At 42.1% G+C, this 18,873-nt stretch overlaps 1 protein-coding gene across 6 annotated transcripts in view; it reads left to right on the top strand.

Annotated features, from left to right (window-relative positions):
- RSRC1 (arginine and serine rich coiled-coil 1) overlaps window positions 1–18,873 on the top strand; it is a 145,184-nt gene that overhangs the window by 97,802 nt on the left and 28,509 nt on the right. The window lies entirely within an intron of this gene.

Below are 18,873 nucleotides of genomic sequence, written 5' to 3'. Positions count from 1 at the left end.
GCTGAGCGCAGGGCTCCACAGCAGTCACCGCGTCTGGTTGGTGTAGGTTAAATGGGTGGCAGTCTTGTTCTCGGGCATTTATGAAACAGAGGGGAAAGGCAGTGATATCTGTGTTTGCCCACATTGTCACAGTTTTTAATAAAAAGAACTTGCACTGAAAATTGGCAATAGTTGGACCTGCGCCTAATAGCCTACTTAACTGAAAATGCAGTGCTGGAAGCGGTGTTCGTGACGGCGTCTCTAGTCAGTGGTGTGTCAGTATGAAAACATCAGGTGCGACCAGTTGTGTTTTGGAGGCACGCGGCAGAACTGCGTGGAGATTGTTTCTGTTCTCCCTGTGACGTGCCCGTCTGCAGCCCTGGCGTTGTCCCGCGCGGAGCAGGAGCCGTCCCTGCTGGGGATGTTTCCAAGTTTCTGCTGCAGCGTGCCTGTAGTTTTTAAAGGCTTATTAGGCTTACTGACTGCGTTTATTTCTAGCATTTTAATGGAGGTAAATGTACTTTTGTGAATAAAGCCGCCACACGCGCCCTTTCCCTGCGGCCGGGGCAGGCGTTGCCATTTCAACCATTCCCGGTCGCCCCGGCTGGCTGCACCTCGTCTGTGCCTGTAAGCTGTACGTTACTGACATTTTATTCAGCCTAGGAACAGATGATAAAATGAGCTGTGCTCTTCAGCAGATAAATTTACAGTATTCAGCTGTTTGTAAGTGATTATGCAGGGCTGCAACAAAATAAAGCCTAAAGCATCATATTAGCTGTGCTGTTTATATGGGTGCTAATACACTTTGAATAAAACCCTCAATTACTAAGCACTTTTGAGTCCTGACAAGACAGTCCCATGACGTTAATGGTATCTTTATAACCTTTTTAACTTCTTGTTTCTCTGACAGAGCGCTACAATAACAGCAATGGGTTTGCCCTTGGCAAGCAAAAACTCATTTTGAGAGGATAATAAGTATTTACTATTTAGATAGCTGGCAATAAAATTTCTCTGAATGAGATTTTCCTGAGAAAATACAAACTGATTAAATTACTTTCTTTAATGGACTGGTGAAGCATGTAATAATAGTTTGTCGAAGCAGCAAGTCTAATGTTTAGCTTTTTTTTTTTTGGTGAAAACACAGTGGGTTTTTCTTCCAAGTAGAAATTTTCATTGGAAAACGTATGGCAACCTTTCCACGCAAGTCACGAGATATTTTTTCATCTTACAAATGCGTAATAAACTCAAGTGCTGGCAGCCAGCTCCAAAGAGTTACAAGAATCCCTAAATACTCTCAGAGAGTTACTGTCGTGTAGCAGCCGGGTGTGTGCAGAAACATGCAGTGCCATGGCAGCTTCTCTCTTAAAAATACCGTGCGGCGACTCGAAGTACAACTTTTTGTAGGAGAGGGCAGGTGTGACGGCTGGGCGCCTTCCAGCAGAAGGCCATTTCCCAGGTGATGTGGAATATTTGTGAGATTAAGAAAAAAGGTCCTTTGATGAACTTGTACTACAACACAGTCAGATATTTAAACTGGTTGGGTTTATGGCATTTCTAAATAATGTCATATTAGATGAAGTCAGAAGAGAAACAGCAGAAAGATTACACTGAAAGAGCAGGTTTTACGGATCCCTCCGTGTCTGAGGAAAATGTGTACTTGTAAAACTGATTTGCAAACATTTACCCACATTTCTAACCAAATTGAGCTGGCTAACACTGTATGTTAAATAGGTAAGATTATTCCGATTCATATATTGAGCAGTTTTTCTTTTCAAGTCTGTATAAATGATGGATCTTAGAGCTCACGAGGACCAGGATGCATCTGCTCAGTACTAATTTAGGAAATAGGTAACGGTGTGTATATGCATGCAAGACCACACCGCTTTCCATATTTTCATTGTCAGTCGGAGAATTTCATCTTGTCACTCTAATAAAATTTATTGAAATTGGATCCAGAGTGTCACGCGCTTACGTTAAATATTCCTGAATATGCATGTGCTACAAACGCTGATTGCAGGCTTTCATTTTCTCTCAAACCCCTGGCGCTGCAGTGCATTTTTTTCCTGGCATTTTGTAATTCTAGAAAATCTGTATTCTTGGCATTGGGAAGTACCGGGGTACCACCTGACAGTAGTAGCATAGCACTGGAGTAAGAGGATAATATTTCTTTTCCTTTTCTAATTTAAACATCAGTCACTATATGGAGCTGCCGCGATGTTGCAAACAAATTCATAAGCTATACTATATTTGATTTTAAAAAAAGAAAAACAACACTTTAGCTTTCTCCAGCTCAATAACTCCCTTGAAATGTGTTTTTGTTCAGTGTAGCTCATACAGTACTGCATAGGTTTATAAATTGAAATCTCACTTTTTTTGGACGTAGCAGCCCGGGTGAGTGATGGCTGTATCTATTTGCCATAAAATTTTAATTATGGTATAGTTATGAATCATTGCTCCTGCTTTTTAAAGTGTTAAAATATTAGAGCTTTGTTGTTTATTAAGCTTGTGAGGATAGAGGAAGAAAACAGAAGAGATTTTGAGGCAGTACGGGCTGGATCCTGACCTGAGATGTTTCCTTCGTGCACCCGCAGAAAGTCGAGGTGCCGCCTCGGAGCTGGTTTGACAGACAGACAGACAGCACCTGCCCTCACTGACAATCCAGCACAGGTACTGAGGCCCCCCTCCTACAAAGACTGACAAATATTATTAATTTCATTGCTTTAATAATCCTGTGGGTTTTCAATACAATGCTTTACAATCTTGATGTCTTTAGGGACTCAGGCTTTAGCAACTGCCGTCAAAGGAATGGAGGACCAGCCCTCTGCCTTTGTCCCCTCAAGGTACAAGCATGGAAATAAGCACAACGAGTTCACAGATCAATACCAAATTGAATATTAAAAAAAAAAAAAAAGACATAAAACAACCAGACTTTTGCAGGACTGTCAATATCAGGCGCAGTTAATGTAAAATTGTATGTGTTACCAGAGTTTCAGATGTTAATGACTACAGCATCAGCATATTTAAACGCAAAAACTCCCATAGCACCATGAAAACACTTGATATTTCCCATTTTTTTAAATCATTCAGGCTGTAAACGCATGCAATTTCACCTCATGTATTTGGCACGTGCAGGCATTACTTTAAATGCCTCCCGCTTTGAATTTTTGTTTTTCAAAATGAGATTCTCCCTTTCACTTGGGAGCCTGACTGTCATGGGCAGGGCTCTTACACCGAAAGAAAGTAACAGATTGAAGTGGTTTCAGGGCTTTAATCCCTTGGTAAATTAGCCAGCAGGCTTGCCTTTTCATGGATGTGCTAAACAACAGGTTGATGCCATTTGGGCATTAGCAACGAGAACCACCTGAGGGAATAGGAAATGAATAAGGAGAGATGTAGCACGGGGGGACAGCGTGCCTATTAGCGCCGCTCCTACTTCTGCCAGAGAGAAGTGATAACGCTAAATGAGTTTTTAAAAGACAAAGTTGGGGGATTATACAGTCGTTTATGATTTGATTAATGTGTAATTGATCCTGGTAATAGCAAGCATCCAGGCGGTGCTGTAAACTCAAAGGAAAAACAAAACAAAATCTCATCTTTTTTTACTATGAGTCATGAGTATTTTCTCATTTTCCTTCATCTCGTGTAGGAAATTTATATATGAGAGTTTATGCAATATGCAGATATTCAGATTTAAGTATTTTTAGTCAGTAGTTGAGGAAAAGGAACTTTGTCAAAATAAATATTTTATTATGCTTATACCATAAGTTTGTATCAAAATAGGTCTAAAATCTAAAAATGACTTCACTATTTATTTAAGCTTGTTTTTATCTTTTTTTTTTTAGACTTGGTAAAAAAAAAAAAAGGATGTGTGCTGTTGTTTATGATTATTTTATTTAGCTGGTAACGTAACAGATAATGGTACTCTAATGAAGGAAAATATTAATTTTTTGTGCTTGCTGTAGTAAGAAATCAATAATACTGTAAGGAAATATAACACAGAGAACGCTGATGGAAGATTAAAAATGTTAAAACTTCCTGTTAGCCTCCAAGTCCCTCCTTTAGAGCTTTTAATTTTCTATTTAGAAGGGGGGTTTAGGGATCAATATGAAGATCTGTTGATAATATTATATTTAATTAGAGTAATCAAAAACCATGCTTAGAGCATGACACCTGCCAGGGAGAGCTTCAAAACCACAGTAAGCTGCGTGCGTTGGTATAGTTTCTGTGTTTGTCCATGGGCACTAATCTAGGAAGAGTCCCAAATGGGGTAGCTGCTCAGCTATTTCATCGACTTTGATCTGGTTTGGGGGGCAGTTTATTCTCCCATAATGCCATTGATCAATGATTTCCTTTCAGCAGTGATGTAATTAAAGAGCTTTAGTCAGCTTGTGCTGTGTTGTCTTGAAATTTATTATTCTGGAGATTTAAAGAAGATCGATAGGGTGCAATGGCCCGGTGTTTAGAGCAGAACTGGAGGACCCTCGGAGAGAAGGAGGCATGCGTGAAGCACGGCTCCAGGACACAAGCAAGATGTTTACCTGGGACCTTGAGCTGACCTATGCACAGCACATCCTCTCTAACCAGTAGCGTTTTACTACCTATTTTTACTGTGTAGACTGGAAACTCATCTGTCCTGGTTACTATTGATCTTAGCTTGTTCAAAAGAGCTGAAATCAAGTACTGTAAGAAAACAGTAGCTAGAGCAGATATGTGTATTTTTTCAGAGAGATTTATTGCTCTGGTGGCAAAGTATGTCCACTATTTTAAAAATAATCTTAGAATGATATCTTTAAAAGTCGTAAAGTTATCCTGAAAACAAGGTAAGATTTCTTTCCGAAATGTAAATGTGATCTAGAAGAGAAACACTGCCTATTAATGTGGTGTAGTCCTAACAGTGCTACGAAGCTGTATGAGACAAGAGGCACCAGAAGCTTCTTTCTGCACGCTGAGCAGGGCTCTGGCGGGGTCCAGAATTCCCTTCTGAGGTTCCCAGCCTTGTTTATCTCACGTGAGTATCATTTGCCATCCTCAGGGCAAGAAAAGAGGCGTTCAAACCAGGAGGAGGCAGGTGGATTCTTCATATTCTGTGGAATTATTTAGCAGTCCCAAGTTGTTCAGAAAATGCCTACTTACAGATCGTTCGCTCTGCCGAGTCACGTACAAGGCCGAGGGTTGTACTCTTCTGTTAAATAGCCAGTCATTTCTTCCTGTAAAGTACGCACAGCAAGACTTTTAATTTCCTCACATTTAAGATCACCTGCTAGTGTAACTGTGTGAAGTTCTCATAATTTTTCATCATTCTTTTCAAATGTTTTTTATTTAATATTTTACTTCATATCTAACTTAGAGTAAAAACTGGCCTAATGAACTTAGTCTCTAGCTAAGGCAAAAAAATCTGTCACTGAAGTGTTTTTGAGGAAGGTTCTGGGAATTAACGTTCTTCAGCCTTTGCTGGATGGTTGCCGGTTGCTAGAAATATCCAAGCGTCACTTCTGATTGTGTACTTCTCCGTCCTTAAAGCCGTTACCTTGCTGTGACTTTCAGTAGCACCGTTTCCCAAGTAAATGCCCTTTCCTTTGACTTTTGCCACATTCTCTGGAGTTGGCTTTGCTCTGGAGATTACGTCCTGAGGGGGAGCCAGCACTCAGGGTAAGCGTCTTCTGTCTGAGTGTGCTGTGCGCATTCACGTTGTTGTGTGAACCAGAAAAATGCTTTTAAAGGGATTCTTCTGGTCATCCCTATTTAGCTGAGTTCAGTATGCTTCCTGTTAGTCTTGACATGCATGGATTGAGCTCCTTTCGAAGGATGCTGGTTGAGAGGGCATGCTGCAGGCACGCACGTCTTCGCCAGCCATTACTGGGTGTGAAGCTCTCATAGACGGGTTCTGCTCAAACTGTCCAGAGCAGCAGCCCTGGAAATCTGCACAGGTTGGGCCTGGGTCTCATGCTCCAGCCTCTTTGCTTCCAGATTCTCTCTTTTGTAGCGCACTGTTTGCTGCTCTAGACATTGCCTTAGTTTCATCAGCTTTCATAAAAAGTCACCTGTAGTGTTACCAGAAGTGATTTCTTTGCTCCAGTAGAAGCTATCATAAAGCTACTGAGCAATGCAATACAGGAGCATGAGCTAACACTAGTGAATTAACGGATCTTCAGCTGAAAGAACAGATTCTACACGAAGGATGTACAGACACCACACCGGTGTGCATGGAAGCTCAGAACAGCATTCGTTATGGATGATGGGCCCCAGCAGAGGTGCACCGCTGTCAGTTCAGCGAGGTCTTTGACATGCATTCCCTCTCCTCACCATCGTAGCTATACGCCATTAAACACTCAGCGAGCTTTCAATATTTCAAATTATTTACGTTTTCTAATAATGGGAGAAATATACTCGAAGTAAACTGCAAAAGCAGACTTTGCAGAGCACTCCAGTCATAAGTTAAGGTTGGCTGGAAATGAAATCTAATTGAAGAAAGTCCGTGGAATTTCTGGTGTTGAATAAGGATGCTTATTTATTACTTTGTTATAGCTCTATGCGAATATATAGATGCACATGTCTGTACTAAAATTATGCTGTCCAGACTTATGAGAGCCAGTTGGAATCTCTCAAGGTTGCAGATGAGTAAGTGTAAATGCATGTGTATATTATAAGATGCATGCCCTTGGAGGTGACTTTCTCACTGATGACAAATCTTTCTTAAATCCTCTCCTAGAAATCAGTCCTTTGTTGGCTTTGAGTCTTTGAGTTCTCTATTTTCCCATTTACACTAATGGATTTTAATAGAAGTTTAAAAACCAAGCATTTATTTGAAATGCCCTAAGACTTTTAATACTTCGGAAAAATGTTGGATACCCCAAATTCCTTTTTGAATTATTTAAGCAGTACTGCAGCAAACAGTTTACTCAGTGGTGCTCAGAGTGGTGTGTAGGATGGGTGTAGTTTTCTTTTAATGCAGCTATTGAATTCAAACCCGCACAGCCTCTGGCATAATTCCAGGAGCAATCTGCTGTGCGTAGTGAAGATAAATTGTTTGTTTTCAGCAGCATTTCTTCATCTTCATCAGTTAATCTGGAATGAAATTTTACAGTCAGCCATGGCATTTTTAAGCAATATATTTACCCCTTTTATCCTGCGGGAATATTTAATAATGCTGTGTACAGTAAATGATTATAGTAGTTAATGATACAAGCTGAGAATGTATAGTTTCCCATAATTTTTTTTCTATCCAAATGAGAGCTGTACTCCAATGCAGGAGCACGCGTTTGCCGGGCTTTGTGCACCCGGCTTTCAAGGCTATCAGGAGTGTAATTGAGTGTGTGTTGGCATCAGCAATAAGTCTTTCACACAAATCTTTCCTTGACACACACTCCCCCTTTTGGTGCCAGATGTCAAGTTCTTTTGGATGCCTGTCTTATGATTTTGCAGTTAAAGCACCGTAAATCCTGGGAGTTTTCTGTGCCTGGACCCGGAAGTTTTCCACCTCCTCATTTCCTGATTTTCAGGTGCTCTGTTCCCTATCTCTGGGCACGCTTCACATTGACACCCTTCGGTGATGATTCTCGAGGACACTTTCTCCTTGATGTCTTGGTGTTTACTGGCTTGTCGTAGGTTCTAAGCTTTTTATTTCCTCATAAGGAGTTGTTTATTTCCTCAGAAGAGTTGTTTGCATCTTCCATTCAAGAAAACAGGTTTTTGATCCTTTTGTTTTTCATTGCTTCACAAAAATTTTTCATTAACATCATGGTAAAAACGGAAAATTGTCATGAGCAGGGTGAACAAATTTCCCTCTTTCTTCAGAAGATCTCTAAAATGCTTCCTGGTTAATGCAACATTATTTGTATATCCATTGTACCCCAGTTGTTAGTAAGTTTGCATTGTATTGTACTTATGAAAGTGTAGTTACAACTGAATTTTGTGCTTAGAGTTTAATTCAATTTGATATGGCTGTGTTTGGTGCAAGTCGTTTCTTAGGCAGTGCTGTATACGTGCACTGCGTCCCTTTTTTCTATAAAGCTTTCTTCACGAGAAATGCATGCTCCTGGTTTTTCTCTAACACTTTTCTGATCATTCAAGCATTTAAGTTTTAAGCATAGTTGAATAGTCCCAACAAGGTCTGATGGACTACTCACATGCTCAAATTTTGGTATTCTTGGTGGAGCAAGGATTCAGTCAGAGTCAGACTATGTGTTCTCCTTGTAGAAGGAGCAATCTTTACTTATTCCAGCCTTTGGTTTTTAGAATAATCTTGTAGCTCCCAAATCTGTTAAACAAAGTTGTCTTCATCAGTTGGACATCATTTCTTTCTAGGTGTTTGAACAAACAGCTCCTCAACGAGAAGTACAGTAAAAGTAAACTTGCATCGTGATGCCCAAATCTAACGGTTGGACTTGATTATCTTAGAGGTATTTTCCAGCCTAGGTGGCTCTGTGATTCTGTGATCCAAGCAAATATGTCCCCGTCTCTGATGGTGGCTGCGAGACTCTTCTGTGGACATCCAGAGGGGCGTGCAGACACGTCTTTAGCCTATTGTAGGTACGCGACAGATTGAGATCTACAAGGCAGCTTCTCAGAGCATTGCCCAAATCCCCCTTTAAAAGCTGTGCCCTTGCGGTGACACTAGGCCAGATGTCAAGCCTTCCCAGGGGACAGTTCAGTCTATGCCGAGCCGGGCTCCATGCTCGCCCGTCTCCGAACGTCAGCTCGGGAACCGCGAGGCAGCGGCGGGGCCACGCAGTGCCTCGGCACTAGATGAGCACGAGGTGAGTGCGAGGGGTGAGACTGGCCGGTCTCACTGAAGTCTCCCTAAAGCTAGCTTAGGTTAGCTCTAGCAGTGTCCTTTCTGCCCGTGCCTTCAGAAAAGATACTGTATAAGTGATAAATAATGATGGTAAATGCAAGGCTTTTAAATGAATTCGAATCTTACAGGGGATCCTAAGGCTTAGATCTCTGTGCAAGGGAGAAAGCTGTGTGTTTGTACATTATCAGCCTTTGTCTTTGAGATACGGCATAGAATCATGGATCGTAGAATATCGGAGTTGGAAGGGACCCACAAGGGCCGAGTCCAACTCCCAGCCCCAATATGTACGCGTGTCTTCATCTGAGTATTACTAGTTTTGTTCTTCAGTAGAGAGGGAAATCCAAAGTGTCCCTTCTGTTGGTAAGTGGTGCTGTTGAGAGAAACAGACAGACAGAAGGTCTGAGAAGAGATGGGAGGAAGAAGACTGTTAGCTCCACGTAGGGAATGCCTCTTCTTCATCACGTCGCTTATAGGACAGAGGGTTTGTGCTTCTTACAGCCACGGGTACGGGTACGGGTGTGAACCTTGTACCCACATGCTCACACATGGGTTATTTTATGCGCGACTTATAAACAGGAGTTGTCACCAGCTGTTTAATCCTATTTCAGATCTGTTTTTCACTGTGCTGGCATGAACCAGGAGAAAAATTCATTTTGCTGTGGCAACATACACAAAATGTGCAGTTGTACTTCTCTGTCTTAGGAATCTCCTCAATCACATATGATGATGGTTTATTTTCAGAAGTTCCTGTGAGACCTTGTATGAAGCTGTCAAGCCAGAATGAATTTTTACAACCGTTGTAAAGACGGGTCTGACGACAGCGTTGCTCGCAGGAGCCACTTACCCATTTTTATTCATTACGTTTTTATTCGGTTTGAAAGCATGAGATGAAAATCCTCCGTCCCTACCAGGTACCCTGGGCTGCTTTGGCTTTTCTCAGCGTTGTTCTTCGTAATCAGTTAGAGGTACTCCGTGGTTTATTACTTCCTTTTGATAGCCAGATTAGTTGTCATCCACTTGATTTTCACTTAACGCGGTGATTCCTGACATTTTAAAATTGGCAGATGAAAGAAGGGCTCATTTCGAATCTAAGTTTTGTGACAGAATTTTTCAAGTTTGCTGACAAGCTGTCAGGCTAAATTCTGCTATTAACCCCAGAAAGAAAAGCCAACTGTCATTCTCAATATACAGACTGAAGTTACAGTTGTGCTGGAAATGCTTTGCCAGGTTTCGTGGTGGTGGATTATTTTTCCCCAGAAATGATTTAAATATTTTTATTCATGTTTACATTTTAAGCAAACGAATGTATTTTTCAAAGTAACATCGTTTATTTGTGAAATGATACGGATTAGCTGTTATACTTGTATGGGTATGTGGTTAATACCTGAGGGCAATTTCTCATACAGACCCAGCGGGGAATTGGGCCTGAGCGGCTGGCAGGTGCCCTCACGGATGAAAGCTCCTTGGGAGGACGAGGGATGTGCGTGGAGCCGCAGAGCCTGCTTTGGGATGAGAGCCTGCCGTGCAACAGGCGTCGTGCGTGCTGCTGAACCCGCTCCTCTTGCCAAGGTCTCGATTTGCTCCTCTGAAGTTGTGCTAACAACCATCTAGCTGCTGCCAGCTGCAAGGCTAAGTTCGTGTGTTCTGAAAGTGATGAGTAATTCTTGGGCCTCCGCTGTGCAACTTAAAGAATAATACCCTTTGGCTTCTGGTTTAAATGATTGTCGTGACTCCCTCTCAGCTCAGAAGCAGTTATGCACAATTATGGCCGTTTTGAATGAAAGAGACTTTATATTCTCAAAAGAAAGGACTCGTTCCTAGCAGCACCGAAGTCAGGAAGGAAAAAACAAACAATCAAACCTAAACTAATCTGCCATCATGTGTGTGATGCTGTTGGAAGCACTTGCTGTACCAAGACTGTAGGCATCTTCTGTATCCTAGTCGTGGGATTCCAGACTTATGTTTTGCAGTCTTGTCTACCTTTTGCTATTGAATTAATTTTAGAGGAATCCCACAGAGTTTATTTTTAAATCAGACCATTCAACAGTGACTCACGATTTACCCAGACGTTAAAAGAATCAGTCTGTCAGCGACAGGAGTTAGAGGATAACAGCGTTGTGTATGTTTGTTCCATAGCCATTTGTAATTTAAAATTACAGATTTCAGAGTTCTCATGTGGCTTGCGTTTTATTACGGAAAAGAAGTTCTTGCACTTTTATAAATAGAATTTTAATCTCATTCAGTTTGTTTGGTTTTTTTTCCTGATTTTTTTGTTTGTTTTAAATAAGTGATTTATTTATCTTTCTTTCGTTCTTGGTTTCTTCTGTGAGGTAGCAAGCTGAAAGATTTCCATAAATTTCCATAAAGAACCACCTTTTACAAATAATAATTGTGTTCAGTATTTTTGCATCTGTTTTCCAAAGTTCTCATCCAAATAGCAGGCATTAATTTATTTGGTATTATGTATAATACAGAAATGTTATTTTCACAAGAGCGGATAATTTAACTAAAACCGCCTTGGTTTCTTTTCTCTCTCTCTTTTCAAGATAGCGCCTTTATATTCTGTTCTATAGCTGCAATTGAATTTAAAAGACTGTAACTTCGGTTTCCACCGTATTGATTGCCCGTGAACTCTTCCGTTTACCTTGTTTGTATTTTTATGGCCTTTTTCACCTTTGTTTGCTCGTAGTTTCTGCAGGTCTCATTTCAGACTAAGGTTGATCAGGTGGCAAATGAGTAACTTAGACCTCCCTCAGATCTGTGATCAACACAGGAGGTATATTTTTCATGAGTGTACAAGAAGTGTATTTTTCATCTGTAGATATTAAAAAGAAAGCCCCGAGGATCCCATCTGTTGAAATCCAAGCAGCAAAAATATTAGCAAGCCTCAGCCCCTGTGCCAACATGCAACCTGTAGGTTGTACTTTGCATGATGACGCTTAAAAAATGCTCTCCTGAAAGTATTTTTCTGTTTCTCAGAGATAGGAATTGTTGTCGATTAGACATGCAGATTGTGTAAGGCCTCTGTGAAAGAACTGGAGGGCACAAGAGCAGTGGTGCTGTGCTGGGCCTGGAGATGTGAAGTTGCTAAAACTGTGCCCTGCAACCTGGCTGGAAAGAAGGAATAAGTGAAAATGTAAATTTACAGATTGGATAGAAGCTGCCATTTCACTGTAAGTGTAATTTGGCCGTATAAAATGTAATTAGAGTGGCCAAGGTGCTTTCTAAGCGAATTGCCTGGTTCCCACGATGGTGTTTGCAGCTCGGGCTGGGGCCCTTGTCCCTCAGGAGGAGGGCCACCTCCTGGCCTTCCCTCTGAAGGGACAGCCCTGTCCCCCCTTGTAGCACCCCAGGGATCTCCTCTCCCTTCCTGCCCGTGGATGAGGGGTGGCGGTGCTCCCCAGGCCGCAGCAGGGGTTGGGCACCCTGCTGGCCCTGCTCCTCCGCCAGCATCCGCAGCTCAAGGAAGCTCCTGGAGGGTGAGGCACAGACAGGAGAGCTCTCTGTGCTGCCATGATGGCCAAAGTGCAGAAATTCTGACAGTTTTTAAGCTGGCCCAAGTATTTACACCAAAAAAAAATCCCTCCTTTCACATTCTCAGCTGCTCCGTTGCAGTCGTTTCTGTAGGAAACCCTCCATTGTTCTCGCTTCTCCAGCTGCTGTGTACGAGGGGAAGAGGAGCTTTATTCCAGATACTGTTCTAAGAACAATTTAAATAAATCGAGTCAAAATTTGGTGGGTTTCGTATTGGTCGCTCCTCAGTTCTCCAGTTGAGCTGAAAAATATTCCTGAAGGACATCGCAAAGAAGCATCCTTTACTCCATGGATTTTTATGTGTGGAATTTATTTTCGTTCTCCCCAAATTTACTGTCCTTTTTTTGCTCAATCAATTAGGGTAATTTTAATCTCCAGACCGTGTTTTTTTTCTTTACCAAGTTCTCCCATTTTCTTCCCGACCTCTTCTCCCAAAAGAAAGCAACTCAGGTGAAGATGCCATTTAAACGTTTCTATTGAAATTACTGCATTATTCTAAGAAATACTTTTCTCTCTGAGACTAAATATCAGATAAGAATTGCATCCAATTATGATATCTTCCTGAGCTCAGCTGCAGCTTGGGGGATGTGGGTCTTAGGTGAAATATTAGTCGACTACAAAATGTTGAAGTTGGTAACATGGAGCTTTTTCTGAGATGGAAGCAAATCTTTGCAATATTTAATAGCATTCAGTGCAATGAGTCAGGAGCCACGGAAGCAATTTAAGCCAATTAATCCTTAGTGTTAAAACATATTTCAGTTGAATTTTTTATCAGACGTGTGTGTGGGAAGCAGTGTGTGAGAAAGAAAGAAATTAGAAATGCGCTAAATAATAGATGGATGCACCTAGCCAAGATCTGCTTATTAAGTCTTCTTTATTATTATTATTCTAAATACCTCGTGCCAGATCCTCAGCTGGAGTAAATTTCCTCAGTTGTACTGAAGTCAATGGAGTTGTGCCAGCTTGAATTTGCTAAGGATCTGGCCCTTAATTTTGCAACAGGAAAACAAGAATATTTTGGGGTTGAAATGATGGGGGCTGTGAGGAGTTTGCTAACGGTAACACCATTTTCCTAGTAGCAGAAAAAATAAAAATCTACTATTCTCTTTACTTTCATAATGCAGTTGAAGGATCTACCTGTTGTTATTCCATTAGATGGAAATTACTTTTTCTTAAAGTATCTCCATCCTAAAAACCTTGCGTGTATTTAGGAATACTACACAGACGCTCGGGGGTTTTATTTAATTTCTCTGAATGCTAGTCTTTTGTACCAGCATTTCTGCCAGTCCTACCTGAAAAACGTTACAGTGGCCATAGTGTGCTCAGATTAACTAGAGGAGAAGCCATAAATATATTTGATTTTGGAAATCTGTTTCATACACTGAGCTGATTGTCCACTGTGAGGAAAGTGTGCTGTAATTTAATGTGGCATCTTATTAAAATCCAATGTGTCATTTCATTTGGCTGCATTTTAGAAACATATCAGCAAAACAGAGACTGAAGCTAGTTAATTCCGTAATTGCTTAAAAAAAAAAAATGTTATTTCCATAGTAAAGGAAAGGCACGTCAGTCTTCAGTACCATAAAATGCTGTCCTGCTCCACTTGGACTTTGCACATTTATGCTCAAATGCCTGTATTTCTGAAAGAATGGCTTTTTTAGGGGCTATCTTGGAAGACTAAAGATAACATCACAAAACATGTTTGTTATATTCTTAATTGTTTTGACCATAGAATTAATTTTAAAGTCAAAAGGGGCACTGCTTTTTCATCACTCCTGGTCCGGAATATTCAGCATGTCACAGATGTTCATGAATAATGTCCATTTAAAACTGTTGGCAGAGCGCGCTGGCGAGTTGGCGAGATGAATTAAATGTTGGGGGGATCTGACAGGCAGCACGCTGCTTTGTGATCATTCCAAAGTTCTAATAATCTCCCTCACCTTCCCTGCCTGCCGCTAATGAAAGAGAATAGGTGATTGCACCTCGGGCTATGTTCTGCGCCTAATGACTCCTCCAAAGGCAGATTTATGAAGAAAAAATTAACTTTGAATGAGGATTGAATTGGCCCTGACAGTCTGATAGACTGTGACACAGATTCTGTGGCAAAACAGACGTAGCCCTAATTGATTATCAATATTTTAAGCAAAGTGATGAAAATAAGCATTAAGTGATGAGAAAGGCAGTCTTAATACAGTAGGCAGTAACCGGGATATGGGAAGCCTTTGGGGAGGTTGGCCTGGTTGCCATCGCTGAATTTTATCTGTCAGTTTTTCCCCTCTCGCTTCCCAGCATCCATTGTCCCTTTTCGGCGTATTTTTTTCCTCGCAGGTTTCTGACCGGAATGCTAATACCCTGGACAAGGATGGATGTGCTCCCCTCTCTCTGGAGAAGTTTGTTTAATATTTAACCCGCTTTGACTTAGGAGTAACTCGGGCTGCTTTGCAGTACCCAATTTCAGAAATTCCCTCTTTTCCCTTACACGTTCTCATAGCCCCATGCAGCTTACGTCCAGCAGCGAGCAGCATTTTGAAGACCGTAACAGTGAACAAAAGAGGAGAGAAATTGCCTGGGCGCTGCTAAAGGGTCTGTGCCTTCACGACTCGGTTGGCTATGCTCACCATTAGTGCCAGAGGAAGAAAATATTCAGGTTCCGCTTTTTGGGCAGCACCCCACATTGCTAGGTGCATCTCTGATAGCTGTAATTAGTCAGCAGTGTAATTGGGCTGCGTGCCGTACGTGGGCCAGTGGTGGCAGGCACTGCTCGAGCTCTCCCAGCCGGACAGCGCAAGACGGAGCAACGTGCTGGGTTCGGTGGGCACCTGGCCACAGGGAGCTGGGCAAGGGGCTGCAAAACCACAGCAAGGTAGAAGAGAGGGCACAAATCTGGGACGATAAAACACGTACAGTGTTGCCACCTCTGTCTGTGAACCAACAGCTACCGGAGTCTGCTCCTGTCTGGGAGAATATTGGAGAGAGCGGTTGTTTTGGGTTGGTGGTGGAGTTTTTGGATGTATAATAGATAACTTCACTTGTCACTATATGAACATTCAGCAGAGAGTATTTCTACAAGCCTTGATAAATGTAATATACTAGAGAAAAATAGCATGTAAATTAAATACGGCCTTGTAAATTAATAATGGATTATAGTTGTATTTTTATGTGTGAGCTGACTGAATATTTTATAAGTGCAAAAATGTTTGTGTTTAAAAAAAACGGTTAAAACCTTTCTGATTATCATCGTGGGTTGCTTGGCTACATTTTAGATGCAAAGTCCTTGTGTCTTTTCTGAGTTTGCCTGCTTTTTTTCTCCCAAATAAGTCTTGAATTGTACGGCATGTATTCTTAAATGTTTGAGCAGTTGGAAAGTTCACAGTTATGCTGAATTTTTTTTTCCAAAGACTTGTGATTTGCAGTTGATGAGTGTTCTAATAACATCCATTTTTATTTTTAATTCTTTTGGTTTTTTTGTAAGTGAAACCAGTGACATGATGACTGCCTGCTCACTGCCAGGGGCTTCTGTGCTTGTGCGCTGCGGGCTTTGCGACAACATTTTGGGCTTCCCAGTGCAGCTGTTCTTAAAATTCGCCTTCCTCCACAATTCACTCATCCTGCCTGCTGCTGGAGGGGGTTTTGGGAGCCGCAGTTGGCAGCAGCGCCGGGAGGTGAGGGTGCCGCGCAGCCCTGCCCTGGCACCGACCGCATCCATCGCATCCGCTGCAGCTCTGGCTTCCACCAGGGCTGGAGCGTAGCCACGCGGAGCACGAGCGGGCTGTGGTCAGCGGGGCTTGTATGAGGAGACGTGAGCACTTCAGCTGAAAGGGGAGAAAAACATAAATCCATGGAATATAAATATCTCAAACGGGCTTTCCCCTGATTAGCAAGGGGATGTGTCACTCCTGTGTTCCCCCTGTGTAGGTGGCAGCTCTTGATACATGCTCACAGAGGACACAGGGCCGTATCTGCAGTAACTGCTTTTAAACGGTACCTGCAGGCAGCGAGCAGGTCCGTAGTCACCTGCAGACAGCCGGGAACCCAGGTGAGCGCTGCGGTTGTCGGCAGGTGGGAAATTGATAGTGAAAGCCTAGGGAAGATCGCAATCTTTCACTGTATTGCAAAACATTTGAAGAGAAGCTGCTGCAATTTTAAATTGAAGTTCATTTTTGTTGCTGTTAAATTTACATTTTTTCTCATATCGAATAATTAAGAGAAATTAATATTATACATAGGCTATAGTATTTTGTCTTCTGTCTGTGGAGTATGAGACGCTTCTGGTAGAGCTAATTGTTGCAGTAACGACGATCTCCATGCAAGGAGTCTTTGCAGCAGCATCGACAAACACTAGCTGTAGCCGCTCTCAAACGGAGACATGCTGATGCACATCATTTATGCTATTTAGAAAATGATTTATTTGTGAAGACCATTTGTTTTCTGTTTTTTCTTTTCCTGGAAAAGCTGCTTGCTTTTTTTGTTTTATCAGCTGTAGTCTCCGAAGAGCTTGTTCCAACATTTCCTGTTAGCATAATGTCGTGCAGTAAGACAGCATATTTTAATGCAAACCTATTGATTTTTGCAGGGCATTTTTGTACATCGTCATGGTCAGCCAACGGTGGCCGGTGGCTCCCAGTGCCCCGTGAACTGGTTGGGAAGACCGAGAATTAGCAGGGCTAAATGACCAACAAAGAAAATGTAAAGTTAATAGGGTTAAAGTGTTATAGTTTAACAGTGTAAAATGATGCTTTTTGTCCAATACTGAGTGAAATATTTTAAGATATTTTAGTGTTTTTATTTCAGTGTGTAGTGTTAAGCAAGGCGAAAGCTTGAGGCCACATTGCTGTTTATTATAACTGTAACTGTTTGAGCTGTGCGTTAGACACAGACCATGGCTACAGCAGTGCTTTTAGGGATTCTGGCAGAACTCTGCCATTAAAGCTCACAAAACCAGAAGGCAGAGCTCTGACAGCACGGGCCTAGGCACTCACGGGCCTGCTTCTGCCCGCGCCTCTCCTCACGCGCGTGATGGCCGCTAGGCCGGGCTGCCCTTCCTGAGGCAGCGCCCGTCACCTCGCCCTTCTCACAGCTCCCTCGAGCACCAACACCGTGCTCTGAAGAGGGAGAGCTGGATGGGGAGAGCTGCTCCGTCCCCAAAGTTTGGCTGTGCCTGCTTCTGTTGCGCCTGGGGACGTGTTCAAGTGATTAATGAACCAACTTGCGTTTGCCGGTGGGGTTTTGGTTTTGGTTTGCGCAGTGCCATTAAGCTGGACATTTTAAAATCATTTGTCTCATTTTTGTGTTTGTTTTCTTTTTTAAGCATGATAATTTCAGCGTTAAGGGGAGTAGAAAAAGTACTTTTGCTCCTGTCCATAAAGATGGCTTTTCAGTCCGCCCAAAAAGTTGCCGGGCGCACGGTGACCGTCCTTTGATCGGCGTAGCAAGGCCTGTTGGTTAGAGGAACTTGTGTCGAGCTGAATGTGTCTGTTACGTGTGGGATGGCCCCTGATCTTCGTTGGCCGGACAAATAGTTTCTTCCCAGCGGGAAGAAACAGCATTATCTGTTGGCCCATTTTGGGCGGCTTTGAATGGAGCATAATGCTTCGTGGTGATTGTTTGGGAGAGAGAAGGCACCAAGTAGTGGGGTAACTGGTAAATGTCAAATATGGCAGTCAGACTTCTTGGTAAGAAAATAAAAACGTCTTTAAGGCTTCTAGTTTGATATATTTTTCAGAAACAAAAGGGCTGTTCATTCTTTTCTCTCTGTTTCTTATCCTCTCATGGTTTTTATTTGCAACTAAAAAAATTGATCAAGTTAGAGGAGCACGGAAAGCATACAATTTAATAGGGACAGATTATTAAACATATGTACTTTATTGAAAATATTTTTATTGAGTTTCTGAAGTATTTCAGTATTGAGCGGTGGTCTGGGAAGACTGCATTTCATTTTTATAAAGGTTTAGAGGGAAGAGGATTCTGAATATATGTAATTAGTAAAGAAGACAAGTAAAGAGGAAAATCTAAGCAGGTATATAGAGCCTGGACAATGGGCAAGGGCCTGAAATTCAGTGTGAATGAATGTTTGGTACATAAGCATTTACAGTCTGCTTGAATGGCAGAGTATGTGGGTATAAACCTGAAAAATTCTGCAAAATATCGGTAACACTGAGTGTGGGATAACTCATGGGATCTTCAGATGTAATTGGTAAAGCTATGCTGATTTACACCAAGTGATATTATGGCCCCGTGGTTCTCTGTGGGTCCCAAATTACCCATCCTTGTTCTTACATTTCACTCTGATGTCTCACCTCATCTCCAAAATGCTTTTAATAACCGAGAGGGTACTTCATGTAAACTTTGTTTTATGTAAGCATCATAGCCTTTGGTGTGACCGAGCGGTGTTGTTCCAGTTCCGCATCCCATTTATTTGGCTGTGGGGCTTGGCTGTGCTCTCCACTCGTGGTTTCTGTTCGCTGAAGGAAGGGATTTGTGTCGTCGTCCTTTGTGCTGCATGCAGCATGAAGAGCCGCTGACTGCAGCCAGCCCGGAGCAACCACTACTAGCAGGGGCACCTGGAA

This window comes from Anser anser, assembly GCF_964211835.1.
Source record: "Anser anser genome assembly, chromosome: 9".
In the NCBI taxonomy this organism is placed as follows: Eukaryota; Metazoa; Chordata; class Aves; order Anseriformes; family Anatidae; genus Anser; species Anser anser.
This window is presented reverse-complemented; position numbering and strand designations above follow the sequence as displayed.